A 17,405-nucleotide genomic window follows, 5' to 3' on the forward strand; every position below is an offset into this window, starting at 1 on the left:
AGTGCAACAGACCGGCCACCGGAGTCCGTGGTTGTGTGGGAACTGTATGCCCCGCAACTGAATCCGGAGAACAGGAGATTGCAGGTCTAATGGCCACATCTGAAGCCCGAAGGCACAGCAGCAAACTGGAGAGCCCAGAGTCATCATGAGGGAGTGACATCAGGAAAAGGCTCAAGCTGCCTGCCTTGTGGGTAGTGTTCCACTAAAAGGACAGGCTGAGAGAGGGACTTGAAGAGAGCTTAAGGCATCAAGAATCTAAAGAACAGCACAGTAGAGAGGCTTCCAACCCCACCTGGCTAGCAGGATTCTGAACTGCTTCCAGGCTGCCCGGATTTCCAATACCACCTGTCCCTGTGCTCCGGACTGCAACTACAATTAAAGGTAAAGAAACTACAGTCCCTGTGTCCTCCAATCATTCCTGCACCCCAACTTCCACAGCCCCTCATAGACTGTTCTGGTAGCCCTGGGGCCCCGCTCTACCTGTGGGGAGCAGGACCATCCTAGCTGCATCACCATTAGCCCCAGTGGTCCCTTTAAGCAACATCGCCTACAAACATTCCCTCATCCCTTTTAGTTGCCACGGAACGGGTCACTGCTGCCGTCACCACGCTTTTAAGAACTGTCCGACCCAGTTCCGAGTACCCCACGGCCCTAGCAGCTGTTGCTACAAAAAATTATTTTAAATTTGAGTTAACTTTGTTAAAAATAAAAAGTAGAAATATTGCAATTTTCACAGCAATCGGAGTATATTAGCAGCAATAGAGAACTCTGATGCTTTCCTTTGTATTTGGACGCAACTAATGAGCATGTGCAAATGTCATTGTGAAGGGAGGTGGAGCACAGTTAGCTTTGACATCACCTATTGAGATTAATGGATCATATATTATCAGCTGTGTACAGAAGTGTTGTTAGTTGGTGTAATCCTGCCTCTGCTGATAAGGACAGAAAGTAGTATAAAATATCCAAGTGGACCATGTAAAAATTGCAAATATGTTGTTTTTGTTTTTCTGATAAAGATCATCATGACAAAAAAATATCATTGCGCATTTTTTTGACAAAATATATGTAGCACAAAAATCTAATTTAAACAATAGGTAATTTACTGATATAATTTCCCTGTAAAATAAAATTGCACCAGGTCAAAAGTAGGCAGTTTTTTCTCTTATTTTATTCCTGCTGCTTCCATAAAGAATTTCAAGTGCTTGAAAGACCTTAGATGACGTCACGGCTTGTGATTGGTCGCGTTGCGGTCACGTGACCGCTCCGCGACCAATCACAGGCCGCAACGTCATCTAAGGACTTTCAAGTGCTCATTCTTGTGAACGGAGGCTGGCGGTTACAACCAGGGCGCGTCAGAGGGTGAGTATATCCCTATTTTTTATTTTAATTCTTTATTTTACACATTAATATCGATCCCGATACCGATTCCCGATATCACTAAAGTATCGGATCTCGGTATCGGAATTTCGATACCGCAAATATCGGCCGATACCCGATACTTGTGGTATCGGAATGCTCAACACTACTCCTAATGCTGCAAATTCCACAAATGAGCATTTTCAGTTCTTTAAAACATGTCAAATGTTTAGAAATACTACTGTGCCTAATAATTTGGAACAGTGCATTTTGAGTTTTTATTCATTTTGGAGATTATACTGTTATCATTGGGAGGTTTCTTCAATAAAATTTGATGTATACTCTAACGGGTGATGACTTTTATTAGACTGACTGCCATTAGCACTGACCATTTAGGAAAATCCGAGAAAAATGTCATTTGCATAATAATTTGGAACATAGTGTAAGTATAAGTAGTGAAGAAAATACATTCAGTAAATGATATTGGATTTTATTTGGCAGTTTAAACTGATTTTTATGGACAATGGCCAAGCGGTCAGGATATCAGAATTTGAGTTATACATATTTGTTTCCTGTTTTTATGCCAAGATGATATGTCCATAAGGCTACACCTTGTTACGTTCCTATCTTACACCCACACAACCTAATCTTATCTTTGGGCCCAGCCTTTCTTTATCACTAGTAAGTCTGAAGTTATCACATTCTCTAGTAATAGATATAGGCTCGGGGGTCAAAGTACAGACTGCAGAGAGTGGAAAATGAGTATTCGAAATGCTGGGAAAATATTATATTGCATCATGTTAACGAGAAAATAAAATGTTTAACTGGAGTTTTTTATCTTTCCAATGTCATAAAATTTATTATATTCTAGAAATACAAGTGCCGTAGATAAGATTATACAAAAAGCCACCATTGTCTGCCGAGAACCAATTCATTTTGCCCCATGAAGCAAAGTTAAACAGAATATAATTTGCTATCTTACAAATCCACAATAAAAAAGAGGCGAGGAAAGGAGAAGGTGAGACGGTTGTTGGGTTTAATCATTACTAGTAGTTAAGCTTGAAGGGTGCAAACAAAAGTGGGGCGATGAAGCCGGGTCAACATCCTGGAGAAACACCAAGGTTACTTACGGGTAGCCGGTTTTTCCGGAGCCCATGACGGCACACCTGAGAGAGGGGATCCGCCCAGTCAGGACAGGAAACCCTACTGAAAATAAAAGGGCGGTACCTCTCCCTCGCTTCAGTTGGTTTTCAGAGCATGAGAGGCCCCCCTGGTTAGTACACATGGCAAATCCATCACCACATTATATTAACTAAACACACCCAAAACAATAGTGCACACCGAAGGGTGATAAAAAGGGGGGGAATATACGGGTGCCGTCATGGGCTCCGGAAAAACCGGCTACCCGTAAGTAACCTTGGTGTTTTCCCTTCCCCCATGACGGCACACCTGAGAGAATTTTGTAGAATGAAACCTTTAGGGAGGGACCACCGCTTGGAGCACCCTTCTACCAAAGGTTAGGTCAGCAGAGGAGGAAAGGTCTAGCCGGTAGTGTTTGAAAAAAGTTGAGGGTGAGGACCAGGTAGCGGCCTTGCAAATTTGGTCAATTGATACCTCAGCTTTCTCTGCCCAGGAGGTAGCCACAGCTCTGGTGGAGTGAGCCTTGATGCCGTCAGGAACCGGAGTGCCACTTGCAGAGTAGGATAAACTAATGGCCTCCCTGATCCATCTAGCAATAGTACTTTTAGCTACCCCGCACCCTCTTTTGCTACCCTGAAAGGCTACGAATAGGGTTTGGTCTTTCCTCCACTGACTAGTCATAGACATGTAATGTAACATAGATCTTCTCACATCTAACATGTGGAACTTTTGTTCCCCTGGATTTTTAGGATTACTACAGAATGATGGTAAAGTAATCTCTTGACTTCTATGGAACTTTTGAACCACCTTGGGGAGATAAGCCGGGTCTGGTCTTAGAACAATTCTGTCATCAAAAACCTGAGTATAAGGAGGGCATATTGACAGGGCCTGTAAATCACTTACCCTGCGTGCCGATGTTAAGGCTACTAGTAAAACTGTTTTAAGGGTAAGTAACTTAGGTGATAACTCCTGCAAAGGCTCAAAGGGCTGTTTAGTCAGGGCTTCTAAGACCAAATTTAGATCCCAAGGAGGGATTTTTGGGATAATGACCGGCCGAGATCTACTGCAAGATTTTATGAATCGTGAGACCCATCTATTTGAGGCAAGATTACAATTATATAGGGCCCCCAGGGCAGAAACCTGAACTTTAAGGGTGCTGGTTGCCAACCCAAGATGTAACCCTGCTTGCAGAAACTCTAAGATAGGACCTATAGGAGCCACCTCCCCCAATGGTTCACCCAGGAAGTCGAGGAATTTTTTCCATGTCCTACCATAGATCCTGGAGGTTATGGGTTTTCTGCTTTTCAACAGGGTGGAGATTAACCCTGGAGAGAATCCTTGGCGACTTAGTAACGCCCTCTCAAATTCCAGGCTGCGAGATGGAAGCCCTTCACCTGAGAGTGGGTCACTGGGCCCTGGGTTAGCAGGTCCGGAACCTCTGGCAGGATCCATGGGTCTGTTACCGACATCTGCCTTAGAAGGGAGAACCAAGGTCTCCTTGGCCAAAAAGGAGCTATGAAGATGATATTCGCCTGATCCTCTCTGATCTTCCGGATCACAGCTGGAATCATCACTATCGGGGGGAATGCGTAGGCCAGAGAAAACTTCCAAGGTATCAGTAGGGCATCTACTGCGAAGGGATGTTCTCTCGGATTCAAGGAGCAGAACCTCCTGACTTTTCTGTTGTGGGAGTTGGCGAACAAGTCTATCTCTGGTGTGCCCCAGGCTTGGACTATTTGTTGAAATATCTGGGGGTTTAATGACCATTCCCCCTGCTTTAAGCCTCTGCGACTCAGGAAGTCCGCTTGAGTGTTTTCTGTGCCTTTGATGTGCAATGCCGACAGAGATGACAGGTGTTGTTCTGCTAGTTGAAAGAGTATGTTTGATGCCTGCATGAGGCCTTTGGACCTCGTTCCCCCCTGATGATTCACATACGCCACCACTGCTCGATTGTCCGTCAGGATTCGAGTATGGCGACCCCGGAGTAAAGGAAGAAAATGTCTTAGGGATTTCTCCACTGCCCACAGCTCTTTTTCGTTTGATCCATAGTTCTTTTCTCGTATGGACCAGGTCCCTTGTACAGAGTGAGACCTCAGGTGAGCCCCCCAACCTGTACCACTTGCGTCGGTCGTGATAATGTCTATGACCGGATTTTGCCACCGGACCCCCATTGTCAGGTGGTTTCTCACAGTCCACCAAACTAGGGAATCCCTTACGCCCAGGGAGAGACATAGATTTCCTTCTAAATGCCCTTTTAGTAGTCTTTGAGCTGAGAGAACTTCCCACTGTAGTTGTCTTAGGTGGAATTGTGCCCATTCTACTGCCGGAATACACGATGTTAACGAGCCTAGAAGGGACATTGCCTTTCTCAGAGTCATTGTCGGCTGGCGTATTGCTGTACTGGTCAGATTTATTATTTTGTCTACCTTGTTTTCTGGAAGAAGGCAGAGCTGACGTTCGGAGTCCAGTATTAACCCCAGGAAAGATTGTAATTTTACTGGCAGCAGTCTGGACTTGGGGATATTTATTATCCAACCCAGCTCCCTTAGAGTTGATGTTACCACTGATACTTGATGAGTGCAGTGGGACTCTGATCTTCCTATTACCAGGAAATCGTCCAGATATGGGACAATGACTACATCCCGGGACCGGAGGTATGACATAACCTCCACCATCACCTTGGTGAAAACCCTGGGAGCTGTAGACAGACCGAACGGAAGGGCTGTGTATTGATAATGTTTTATCTGGTTCTGGACATAGAGAGCTACTCTCAAATATTTCTGATATTCCGGATGTATTGGTATATGATAATACGCGTCTTTCAAGTCGATTACTGCCATGAAGCAGTGTTGGAAAAGGAGTTTTATGGTCGTATTTATAGACTCCATCTTGAAAGAGTAGTTCTCTATGGATTGGTTGAGTTTTCTCAAATTTATAATAGTTCTCCAAGAACCATCCGGTTTTTGGATCAAGAAGAGGGGGGAGTAAAATCCCTCTCTCTCCTCCCGAGCAGGAACCTCCTGAAGAACCCTTTTTTGGATGAGTCCCAAGACTTCGGTTTCTAGGGCAGATTGTTCCTGCAGAGACTTTCTTCGGGGAGTTATGATAAAGTTTCGTCTGGGTGGACAGGTGAATTTTATTTTGAGGCCGTCTCTGATGATATTTATGACCCAGGTACTGGGGGAGATGTTTACCCAGGCCGGAAAGAAGAGGGAGAGTCTTCCTCCCACTTCTGGCGTAATGTCATTGGGGGGATTTTTTGGCTGAAGTAGAGGGCCCTTTAAACATATAGCCTGAGCCTCTTTTATCCCTAAAGTCCCAGTTTTTCCTCTCCCCTGGGGGGCGACCTCTATTAAATCTTCTCCTCCGAAAAAAGGGTTTTTTGGACTCTTTAGGGATATTGGGAAAGCCTTTCTTTTTATCTCCTGCATGTTCCAGGATTTCTTCAAGCTTCTTCCCAAAGAGAAGTTGACCATCACATGGGATGGAGCACAGCTTGTGTTTAGATGGTAAATCCCCCGGACAACCTTTGAGCCAGAGGGCTCTTCTTGCCGCATTAGACAAGCTCGCTGCTCTGGCCGTTAGTCTTGCGGAATCTGCAGAAGAGTCTGCTAAAAAGGCTGCTGCTCCTTGCACTAAGGATATATTGGCAAGGATGTCGGTTCTGGGTACCTTGTCCCTTAGCTGATCCTCTATCTGCTGTAGCCAGACCATCAGAGCGCGGGCCGTACATGTTCCAGCGATTGCTGGCTTCAGGCCCCCCGCTGAGGCTTCCCAGATATGTCTGAGAAACCCATCTGCTTTTTTGTCAAGCGGGTCTTTAAGAACACCCGAGTCTTCTAATGGGAGGGATGATTTTTTTAAGCATTTGGCTACCGCTCCGTCAATTTTTGGGATCTTTTCCCAGGGTTCAGAGTCTTTATTCTCAAAGGGATATCTCCTTTTGGATGAAGAGGGCAAAGAACCCATTTTTTCAGGTCTTTTCCACTCTTTCTCGATTAATGCTTTTATTTTTGCATTAACTGGAAACGTGCGTTTCCTCCTCTCTTCTAAGCCACCAAACATGACATCCTCTAGTGACCTAGGTGTCTTCTCTTCTTTAAGGCCCATTGCAGACCTAACTGCTTTGACTAATTTGTCCACGTCCTCAGTGGGAAAGCATGGACGACCCCCTGAATCACTGTCCGAGGAGGAATCTGAAGAGTGGACCGAGGCTGGAGAAGTAGAGGGAGATCGGGATGTTTTATGACTCCCCTGTCTCTGAGAGGTATCCGACTCTGTAGATGCCTTACGGCTTCTCCCTCTTGGCTCGCTAAGGGCCAATTTCAAGGAGTCTTTAATTTCAGCCTGTATTATGGCTTTAAGGCTAGTGGCGAAATTAGGGGTTTCTTCTTGAATAGTCTTATTAATGCAGTCAGCACAGAGATCCTTCTGATACTGCACTGCAAGCGGGTTTTTACAAAGGGCACACTCTCGGTTCTTTGTTTTACCGGTAGCTTTCCTGGACCCCTAGTGATCAAAACAGAAAAATGGACCCTGTTACCATAAGGGATACATTCACGTAGATCACTCACCACCGCCGACAATCAAGGGTACCGATTTTGGAGGCTGGACAGATGCACGTGAAGCGTCCCTCCTGGACGCCGACGAATCTTGCCGGACGGAACGACCACTGTTTCTACCACTTGAGCGGCTGCTCCTGGTATGCTGGTGGCTCGGCAAGGCATCTGGTGAGAGCTCCTGCTGCTGTTGCTGTTGTGAAAGCGGCTGCTGCAGCTGCTCTTGTTGTCCTACTTCCATGGTGAAGTTTTTGGACATGAGCGCGTCTTCTGTGGTCTACCACCCTTTTATGGGGGGACCACTGCACTCCCCGCCTCTCCGGTGCCCAGTAATGGCCCCTCCCCCTCTCTGCCATGCCGCCGGAGTCTTCCTTCACCGGCCGGCGTTTTCTTCATGGGCGCCGCCATCTTGGATCCGGCGCCTGCCTCCGACGCCACACGGGCACGCCCATTCCCAGCGTGCCTGGCGTGTGACGTCAGAAGAGCGACCCGGAAGCGGCCGCCGCGCCTGGACGCCGGCAGAGAGGGGAGGGCGGCGTGGCAGCCATGGAAGGAACCCGGTCCTCCAACCATGCTGCGCAACGCCCGCACGGACGCAGTGACCCGGGGGGACCTGCGGACGGCGCCTCCAGGACCCGAACCTCCGACGCACAGGCACTGCCTGTTCTTCCACGCCGGGACGGGACCTGGGTAAGTTGAACCGCCGTGTTCAGTACAAGGGTCCCTGTCAGGACAGGAAACCCAACTGAAGCGAGGGAGAGGTACCGCCCTTTTATTTTCAGTAGGGTTTCCTGTCCTGACTGGGCGGATCCCCTCTCTCAGGTGTGCCGTCATGGGGGAAGGGAAAAGGAAACTGCCCGGTGTCTTACACATGGGGGCGACATAAAGATTTAAACAGGGTTCTGTCTAAGCTTTAAGGCTTTTTATTTTTTGTTCTATAATGAGGACGCTTCTATAAATGTTGGTCTCTTGGATACAATCAAAGAAAACAGACATAAGCGTTTCTGTGACTGGAAAGTTGTGATGACTTGGAGTCTTGGCCACCTGCATCTGAATCCACAGATTTCTTTCTAAAAATGCACCAATGTCTAACTAAGGCTATATTCACACGCAGCATTTATGCTCATTTTTTCTGCAAACTGCTCTCTTGGCCATAAAAAAAGCTGAGCTCAAGTATTGCTGTGTTTTTACAGTTTTTCTGCTTCCTTTCTATATGCGTTTTACATTAGTGATTTGCAAAAAAATTAGTATTATTGTTATTTCATTTAGCAACAATGTAGTTTAGATCTCATGTTTGCAGATGTCTTGGTCCTTACAGAGTGCTCCTGTGGCCCCTTTTTAGTATTCTATGCAGTCATTACAGCTTGCACCTGTTTACACTATATGGAGGTGCTGGTCATGTTTTAGGTTTTTTTTTGCAGTTTGCCACCAGAAGTTGTGGCTGCCTTCTTTCTGACTCTGTGCTCCTCCCATCAGCCCAAGGGTGCTTTTAATTAGTGCTGGTTCTTACAGGTAAAATTGTAGGTTTATAACCCGAGAGAGGCATGTTTGCCTATTTAAATTGTAGGCTTATAGCCCAACAGAGGCATGTTTAGGATGATAGGACCCATTAGAGAAGTGTCACCTTGCCGTGGTTGATGGGCACACATGCATTGGCCAATTTATGCGCTAACAACTTTCATTTTTTGTAAGTACTTTTTTTCTTACTACGTTTTATTCAGCAACATTGTAGTTTAGATCTCGTGTTTGCATATATCTTGGTCCTTACAGAGTGCTGCCCTTTTTTAGCATACTTTAGTGATTTGTCCACGTACATGTTTAACAGTTTTTTTCACCAAAAACGCAGCAAATTTCCTGCAGTTTTTGCAGTGTTTTTGAACTTTCTCTTTGCTTTCTATGGGTGAAAAAACACTGCAAAAACTCTGAAAGAATTAACAGGTTGCAAATTTAAAAAATGCTGCAATTCTCAAATTCAGTCAGGAGAAAAAAACAAGCTTGTGCATGGCATTTCAAAAATATTATAACTTTCCATATATAAATAGAAAAATGACCTATTGCTTAAAGGGAACCTGTCACCCCGTTTTTTCCGTATGAGATAAAAATACTGTTAAATAGGGCCTGAGCTGTGCATTGCAATAGTGTATTTTGTGGACCCAGATTCCCCACCTATGCTGCCGAAATACGTTACCAAAGTAGTCGTTTTCGCCTGTCAATCAGGCTGGTCTGGTCAGATGGGCGTGGGGTCTTCCCCCAGATCTTGCTTAGTTTTCCGTTGGTGGCGTAGTGGTGTGCGCATGCCAAAGGTCCCGAATCCACTGCACAGGGGAGTGAAAAGAGCGCGATGTGCGCTATTTCCCTGGTGATCGGTGGGGGCGGCCATCTTCCTTTGGCCGCGCGTGCGCAGAAGCGGCGCTCTGCTGGCCGCGGCTTCAGGAAAATGGCCGCGGGATGCCGCGCATGCGCAGATGGAGATCGCTGCGGCCATTTTCCTGAAGCAGAGTTCGCATCTCGGCTTCAGGAAAATGGCCACCGCGATCTCCATCTGCACACGCGCGGCATCCCGCGGCCATTTTCCTGAAGCCGCGGCCAGCAGAGCGCCGCTTCTGCGCACGCGCGGCCAAAGGAAGATGGCCGCCCCCACCGATCACCAATAAAATAGCGCACATCGTGCGCTTTTCACTCCCCTGTGCAGTGGATTCGGGACCTTGGGCATGCGCACACCACTACGCCACCAACGGAAAACTAAGCAAGATCTGGGGGAAGACACCACGCCCATCTGACCAGACCAGCCTGATTGACAGGCGAAAACGACTACTTTGGTAACGTATTTCGGCAGCATAGGTGGGGAATCGGGGTCCACAAAATACACTATTGCAATGCACAGCTCAGGCCCTATTTAACAGTATTTTTATCTCATACGGAAAAAACGGGGTGACAGGTTCCCTTTAAATCAGGTTTTTGTGTTGAATGTTTTTTTTTTATTTGGTGACCTTTTTTTCTATATTACAATCTGTGTTAACAATACAAATTAGAAATCTTATTCTCACACTGGCCAATGATTCTTAATCTAGGCTCACATTTCATGCTGTTTTATTAAATCCACATGTACATAAGTACATTAGCCACAATTACCAGATCTATATTTCTATCGAAGCATCTTATTAGAATCTGCAAATATCATTTTAAAGGGAGGAGGAGGAAGTGAGCTGTGACATCACCTATTGTAATTGATGGATCCTTGTTATCTGCTGTGTATAAAGGTGTTATCTGTCATTGTAATCCTATCTCTGATAAGGAGTCTGCTAAAAACTTTTTTTGAAGGAAGTATGAGTTTAAAAGATCCCCAGCAGCTATTCTAGTTTGAATATTTCAAGGTTAATAATTTTGTTTTTCAATACAGATCCTGGTATGAAGAACACATTATAGAAAAAAACATGATTTAAACTTATCCAGCATGACTTAAAGAGATTGTCCACTACTGCTCAACTTATTAATAATGGCCCCAGGGTACTGCTGAAATGAAATAAAAGAAACAAAAAAACAATACTAACGTAAAAGACCAAGAGGTGAGTATTGATTTTTTGATACATTCAACACCCTTGTTCCATTATTAAAGGGGAACCTGTCACCAGAAAAAATGCTATTAACCTGCAGATATTGGGTTAATCTGCAGGTTAATAGCGTTACTAACCTGTCCAGCACCTGCACTCAGCCAAAAGCTGCAGGGAGAAAATGAACTTTTCTCCCCCGCAGCATTCCGGGTTTCAGCCACCACTCTGACTATACAGAGTGGCGGCTCTAACCGCACCCCTCGCCCTGACTGACAGTCAGCCCTAATGCAGAGCCTGTGTCAGGAAGGGACCTCCAGGATTATCGTGTCCAACCCCCTGCTCAATGCATGACGTGAGGGGTACACGTGACTCATGACTGCCTTTTACAGCCTAAACACTCCACCACCTTTTTGTGACATTTCACTCAACCTAAGAGAGATTACCCGCTATGAAGAAAAATCCCCAAAAGAATGACATTAGACCAAATTTGGATTAAATGGCCACAGCAGCCTTTTATTAAACATAAAAAATACAAGTCAACAATATTCCCCCCCCCAGGAAAGGGTGGTCCTCGAAGCCACAAAATAAGCACTGCAGATATGCAAATTTCTTTACCTTGGCCTCCAGGTTTAGTCTTACCCCCAGCCGCTAAGCACCAGCTCGGAGGCAGGTAGTGACCAACCCGGCCAAACCTACCGAATACCAAGCCCCTTAATCATCACTTCCACGGAATGATCCACTCGGGGGAGTCCAGGACCAATAGAGATACCCCCCTACAATCCGCCATTTCCCCTTTCCACCAACTTCGAGGACCTCCCTCCCCCGCCACCAACATAAATATTCTGACCCCTCAAACATTTATGTCCCACCACACTTTCAAACCCATTTCATAACCCTCCTGAATGGCCAAACATCACATGTCGGTGCTGATCGCATTCAAGTGAACACCATCTGATCTCCAAAATTCTCCCTTTCCTGATTCCAAATTCACATGGTGCACTACCAATGCTCCGTTTCATGACATAAAAAGAGAAACTGCCCTATTCACTTTTATTCTTGCCTTATTTACCCCTTCGATAGAATGCGCCCCACGTCACACCTTCCTAGGGATAATGTCAGACCAAATAACTAGAACTTTTGGAAACAAAGCCTTAACATATCAAATTTCACGTCCTTTATCAATTTCCTACAGGGCCTCTTGCCCAAATCATTCCCTCCCAAGTGAACTACCACTACATCCGGTGCCCGATCTAACCGTACGAATTGGTGAATCTCTGGCAAAAGTTGACTCCAGACCATCCCGCGCTTTCCAATCCAAAGCAGGATCGCTGTCTCTCTCGGGAACCCCAGCTGCCGCCCGTCAGGCCAAACCACTGCCCTCAATGCTGCCCAAAAATGAAAGAATGGCCCATAATCCACACCAGCCGGTGCCCGCAGCCTGAAACAAATAACAAATCATTAAGCCACAACTATCCTAGAAACAAACCATCATCAAACTAGATTCAGGCGGATGTAAGATCTAAATCTTATCGACTCCCACTGCCCAATTTTTTTTACCACATCTTCCACCAAGCCCCTCTTAGCTGCGTAGCAGGATATGGTGAGTGCCCATTGATGTTCATTAACACCAGTGTAATTATAGTGGCTCTCATTGACCTAGAGTGCCGCTTGCTATATCATTCTACCCTTACCTTATTTATCTATTTATTAGTACCAGTTTACCACACTGGTGAAAAGAAGAAAAAAAACACCAAAGCTCACACAGGAACACTTCAGGTGCATCCTATACAGGTGTATAAAAGGAGTAAGTGGATCTAATTAACACCCCTGTTAAATCCTTGTTAATCTATTTGGACATTCTAAATAACACATCGTTTTTTTTGTTTTTTTTTTTGCTCATTTTTTTTCTAGTATTGGTTTACCACACTGTGAAAAAAAGAAACATTTATACCCACATAGGAACACCTCAGGTGCAGTCTGTACAGCCTCTCAAAAAGAGTAAGTGCATTCAACCAACACCCCTGATAAATTTGCAGGGTCCAAGTAATATATTGTTATTCTGTTTATTTCACCTTGCAGTAACCCCTTGCAGCTTTCGTGGTCCTCCATCTTATCCTTCCAGGTGACTAAGTGCCAGTGTATATACATCTTATACCTTATACTCCTTTGTTTTATACATTGGCAGGAAGGCGAGCCCTGCTGCATAGTCATATGCACCCCATTAGGCCTTGGAACCCACATACTGGATGGGCCCATGAAAATCCACTTCACAATATGCATTTTGTGCTCCATACTCCTTTGTTTTATACATTGGTAGGAAGGCGAGCCCAGCTGCATAGTCATATGCACCCCATTATGCCTTGGAACCCACATACTGGATGGGCCCAGGAAAATTCACTCGTATTTTTTAATGGTATGATGGTTCCCTCTTTGCACATTTATTTACAGGAGAATTTTGCAATTTTATTTGACATGTTTTTAACACTAAGGTTCAGATACGGTTTTAAAAAAGGCTAATACTTGCAATACAAGGCAATTTTATTGCAAACTACAAAATTCAGGGAATAGTACGATTGAATAGTGTGAATGCGTACACTTTTGTATGTGTTAACATACACAGGTTAATAAGTACATATAAGGATTAAATAAATATAGTGATTACGTATATATGAAGATTAACTACATACAGTATAGTTAGATCATCACCAAGAGGCTTTTAAACAGCATCAGTCTGGAATATCAGAGAAGCAACACCAAGACAGAGAACCCCTGGGAGATTACCTAAACTGCATGCATACCCAAATATGCAGGTATCAGCACATTCTAGATGTAGAGGTACCCCAGTTTTGGCATGGGTCTTAGTTATGTTTCTCTGGTCTTATATAGTGAATAACACTATGTAGTAACTCTAGTTTCACCCACACCTTCAAGTGGCCACTTTTTAAAGTTGGATGAAACTGAGATATTATGGAGTCATCAGACGAGGGGCCATAAACCCCTAGAAAATAAAAGCCACAAGGATTTTGATCAAACCACCACCGGCATAGTTTCAGTAAACCTTAAGGTACCTTCACACTCAGCAACTTTACAACAAGAACGACAACGATCCGTGACGTTGCAGCGTCCTGGATAGCGATCTCGTTGTGTTTGACACGCAGCAGTGATCTGGATCCCGCTGTGATATCGCTGGTCGGAGCTAGAAGTCCAGAACTTTATTTGGTCGTCAGATCGGCGTGTATCGTCGTGTTTGACAGCAAAAGCAACGATGCCAGCAATGTTTTACATGGAGCTAACGACCTGTGAGAACGATAAATGAGTCACCGTTACATCACAGGATCGCTCCTGCATCGTTCTGGAGCTGCTGTGTTTGACATCTCTACAGCGACCTAAACAGCGACGCTGCAGCGATCGGCTCGTTGTCTACATCGCTGCAGCGTCGCTGAGTGTGATGGTACCTTTAATGTTTTACAATGACAAACAGCAAACATATAGGGCCTTAGAATTGTTTGTGAAGTGAATAAACAAACATTTATCAAGATTGTGTCACTATGAGCATTGTCTGTCACATCTCTAAATGTTTTACAAGAAATGCAGCTATGTGATTGTCTGAATGCATTCGGTATACAGTATTTCAATCTTTTTTACAAATCGTCATATGTATATTCTCCATTTGTACATCTGAGGCAGACAAAGTTAAGGCTCGCAAGGAGAGAAACTAATATAGTGGACAAAGCTATATTTTTAATGAACTACTGAGCCAAACTAACAGCATTGCTTTATCAAATTTATTTGAAGTGTATTGTGTCCAATGTTAGCAACCAGGCAAAACAAAAAGGAGCTTTTCAAGTGAGTTCTTTAAGGTACACAAATGTTATGAAGTGTTTGCCAACAAGGATGTGGTTTCATCAATGGGGGGTACCTTTTGTAAAAATAGACTATTGCCATCACAGCCCCCCTTGACCAAACTACAGCGGCCTATAACAGTACAAAGAATGTTCACCCTGGTGATCTAGTGGCAGTTAAACAAGAGACATTGCAGGAGACAGAGTTAAGAAGTAGGCCCAATGTAATGTCATGCCCAGTTTTCCAATGTGTTGTCCTTTTTAAAAAAAAATAAGAGTGCCATCACAGCCCCCTTGGCCAAAATGCACTGTACTGAGCACATACACCCTGGTGATCTACTGGCAGGAACTGGACAGGAGACCGAGTTAAAAAGTAGGCCCAAAGAAAAGTCATGCCCAATTCCCCAATGTGTTGTCCTTTTTGGACTTAAAAATATAGTACCATCACAGCCCACTTACCCAAAATTCACCGGCCTATAACAGTACTGAGCACGTGCACCCTGGTCATCTAGTGTCAGGTACAGGAGAGATTGCAGGAGAAAAAGAGTTAAGAAATAGCCCAATGGAATGCCATGACCAATTCCCCAATGTGTTGTCCTTTTTTAAAAAAATAAAAGAGTGCCATCACAGCACCCTTGGCCAAAATGCACCGCACAGACAAGTTCACCCTGGTGATCTACTGGCAGGTACAGGACAGATTGTAGGAGACAGAGTTAAGAAGTAGGCCCAATGTAATGTCATGCCCAGTTCCCCAATGCGTTGTCCTTTTTTAAAATAATAAAAGAGTGCCATCACAGCACCCTTGGCCAAAATGCACCGTACAGACCACGTTCACCCTGGTGATATAGTGGTTCTGGATGAGGAGGATGAGGATAAGGAGAAGGATAAAAACAAACAGACCAAATCTGGAAGCACATACCCATGTGTGGTTGTGAAGAGGTGCATGAGAATACACCTCCCCAAAAGAGAGAATGTATTTGAGGTTTTGTTTCGCTGTTTTCACTTGGTAGTGTACAAAAGTCTTTCCCAATCCAGGCCTTGTTTATTTTTTTAAAAGTCAGCCTGTCAGCATTTTCAGTTGACAGGCGGATGCGATTATCTGTTATAATTCCACCAGCGGCACTAAAAACCCTCTCTGACAGAACGCTAGCAGCAGGGCAGGCCAGGATCTCCAAGGCGTCAGCCGCCTAAGACGCCAGTTCATGCCACGTGTCCAGCTTGGATACCCAATAATTAAAAGGCAGAGGAATCATGGAGGACATTTGTATGATCTGCAAGGTACTCCCTCACCATCTTCCCAAACATTGCACTTCTTGTGACAGCACCCCTTGCCTCTGTGCCGCCACGATGGGAGGGTCTGAGAAAACTGTCCCAGTACTTGGCTATTGTTCCCCTGCCTGAGGTAGATTGTACTTCTGTCTCTCTCGCTTGGAGTCCTTGGTTGTACAACAAACTCTGACGTCTGCTGCCAGCGTTCTCACATGGGAATTTTCTAAGTAATTCCGCTACAAGGGCCCTGTGGTACTGCAACATTTTAGTACACCTCTGCCTCAGGCAGAAGAGATTGAAAGTTCTCCTTGTAGCGTGGGTCTAGAAGTGTTACCAAACAGTAATGAGTGTCACCCAAAATTTTGATAATCCGAGGGTCACATGAAATGCAGCGCAACATAAAGTCAGCCATGCGTGCCAGACTGCTAACAGGCAAGACTTCCATGTCCTCACTAACAGGACAACTGACCATGCTGTCCTCCTCATCCTCATCCTCCTCCTCCCTGTCCTCAGGCCATCCCGCTGAACAGAAGCTAATACAGATGTGTTTGTAGTACCGTCTATAGCGCATGAAAGTAGCCCCTGTTCTTCCTCCTCCTCCTCATTGCCTACCAATCCATGTTGAGAAGACATGAGGCTGGGCTGAGTGTAATCCCCCTGTATGTTTCCTTGCTCCATGTCCTCGTGCTCTGCCTGCAATGCATCCTCTTTGATTGTGAGCAGAGAGTTTTTCAGAATGCTGAGAAGCGGGATGGTGATGCTAATTATGGTGTCATCGCCGCTCACCATCTTGGTGCAGTCCTCAAAGTTTTGGAGGATGTTACATATGTCTGACATCCATGTCCACTCCTGAGGTCTTATGTGTGGAGTCTGACCTGAAATTCGACGGCCTTGTTGATGTTGGTAGTCAAAAACTCTTCTGCTCACAAATCCTTTCCAACATATGCAGCGTAGAGTTCCAGTGTGTGGAGACATCACACAACAGTCGGTGAGCTTGAAACTGAAACTGCTGCTGAAGCACGGCAAAGGCGGCTGAAGCTGTAGCTGACTTTCTAAAATGGGCAGACAGACGGCGTACTTTCACTAGCAGATCCGACAGCTCCGGGCAGCTTTTCAGAAAACATTGAACCACGAGGTTAAGCACATGGGCCAAGCAAGGTACGTGTGTGAGCTCACCTTGCCTCAGAACTGCCACCAAGTTATGCCATTGTCACACATGACCATGCCTGGCTGTAGGTTCAGGGGTGTCATCCAAACATCTGAATGCTCTTTCAGCGCTGAAACAAAAGAAAGTCAAAACCGCACCCTTTTATATATAGATTGAAGGACTCAGCGGACACAAGGGCGCACGTCCAAAACCAGGGAGCCCATCCCGGACATTACAAGACCACAAAAAACAAAGACAGCGCCACAATGGATGGTGAAAAAATAGGAGCTTACATTTATTCTGCCTCCAGTACAGCTCTTTCAGCGCTGTCCACAACTCTTCTGAATTGTGCGGTTTGTCACCTGTGCAGATTAGCTTCAGCACAGCCTGTTGCCACTTGGCTGAGGCAGTGCTGCAGTGCTTTCAGCTTCTGACTGATGTGTTGATTTCAGAGATGGAGGATGAAGAGGATGAAGAGGAAAAGGAGGTGCAGGAGCTATAGACTGTGGGGACAACCCTGACGTAGGGCCAGCAATCCTCG

At 45.3% G+C, this 17,405-nt stretch overlaps 1 long non-coding RNA gene across 1 annotated transcript; it reads left to right on the top strand.

Moving 5' to 3' along the window:
• The first annotated feature begins 221 nt into the window (after positions 1–221).
• Positions 222–12,599, top strand: LOC143809672 (uncharacterized). Its single transcript, XR_013222385.1, has 4 exons — positions 222–381; positions 10,456–10,621; positions 12,318–12,410; positions 12,518–12,599. It is a non-coding gene; the product is annotated as an uncharacterized LOC143809672 (long non-coding RNA).
• Positions 12,600–17,405: the final 4,806 nt, after the last annotated feature.

Source organism: Ranitomeya variabilis, chromosome 2 (assembly GCF_051348905.1).
Source record: "Ranitomeya variabilis isolate aRanVar5 chromosome 2, aRanVar5.hap1, whole genome shotgun sequence".
NCBI classification, from domain to species: domain Eukaryota; kingdom Metazoa; phylum Chordata; class Amphibia; order Anura; family Dendrobatidae; genus Ranitomeya; species Ranitomeya variabilis.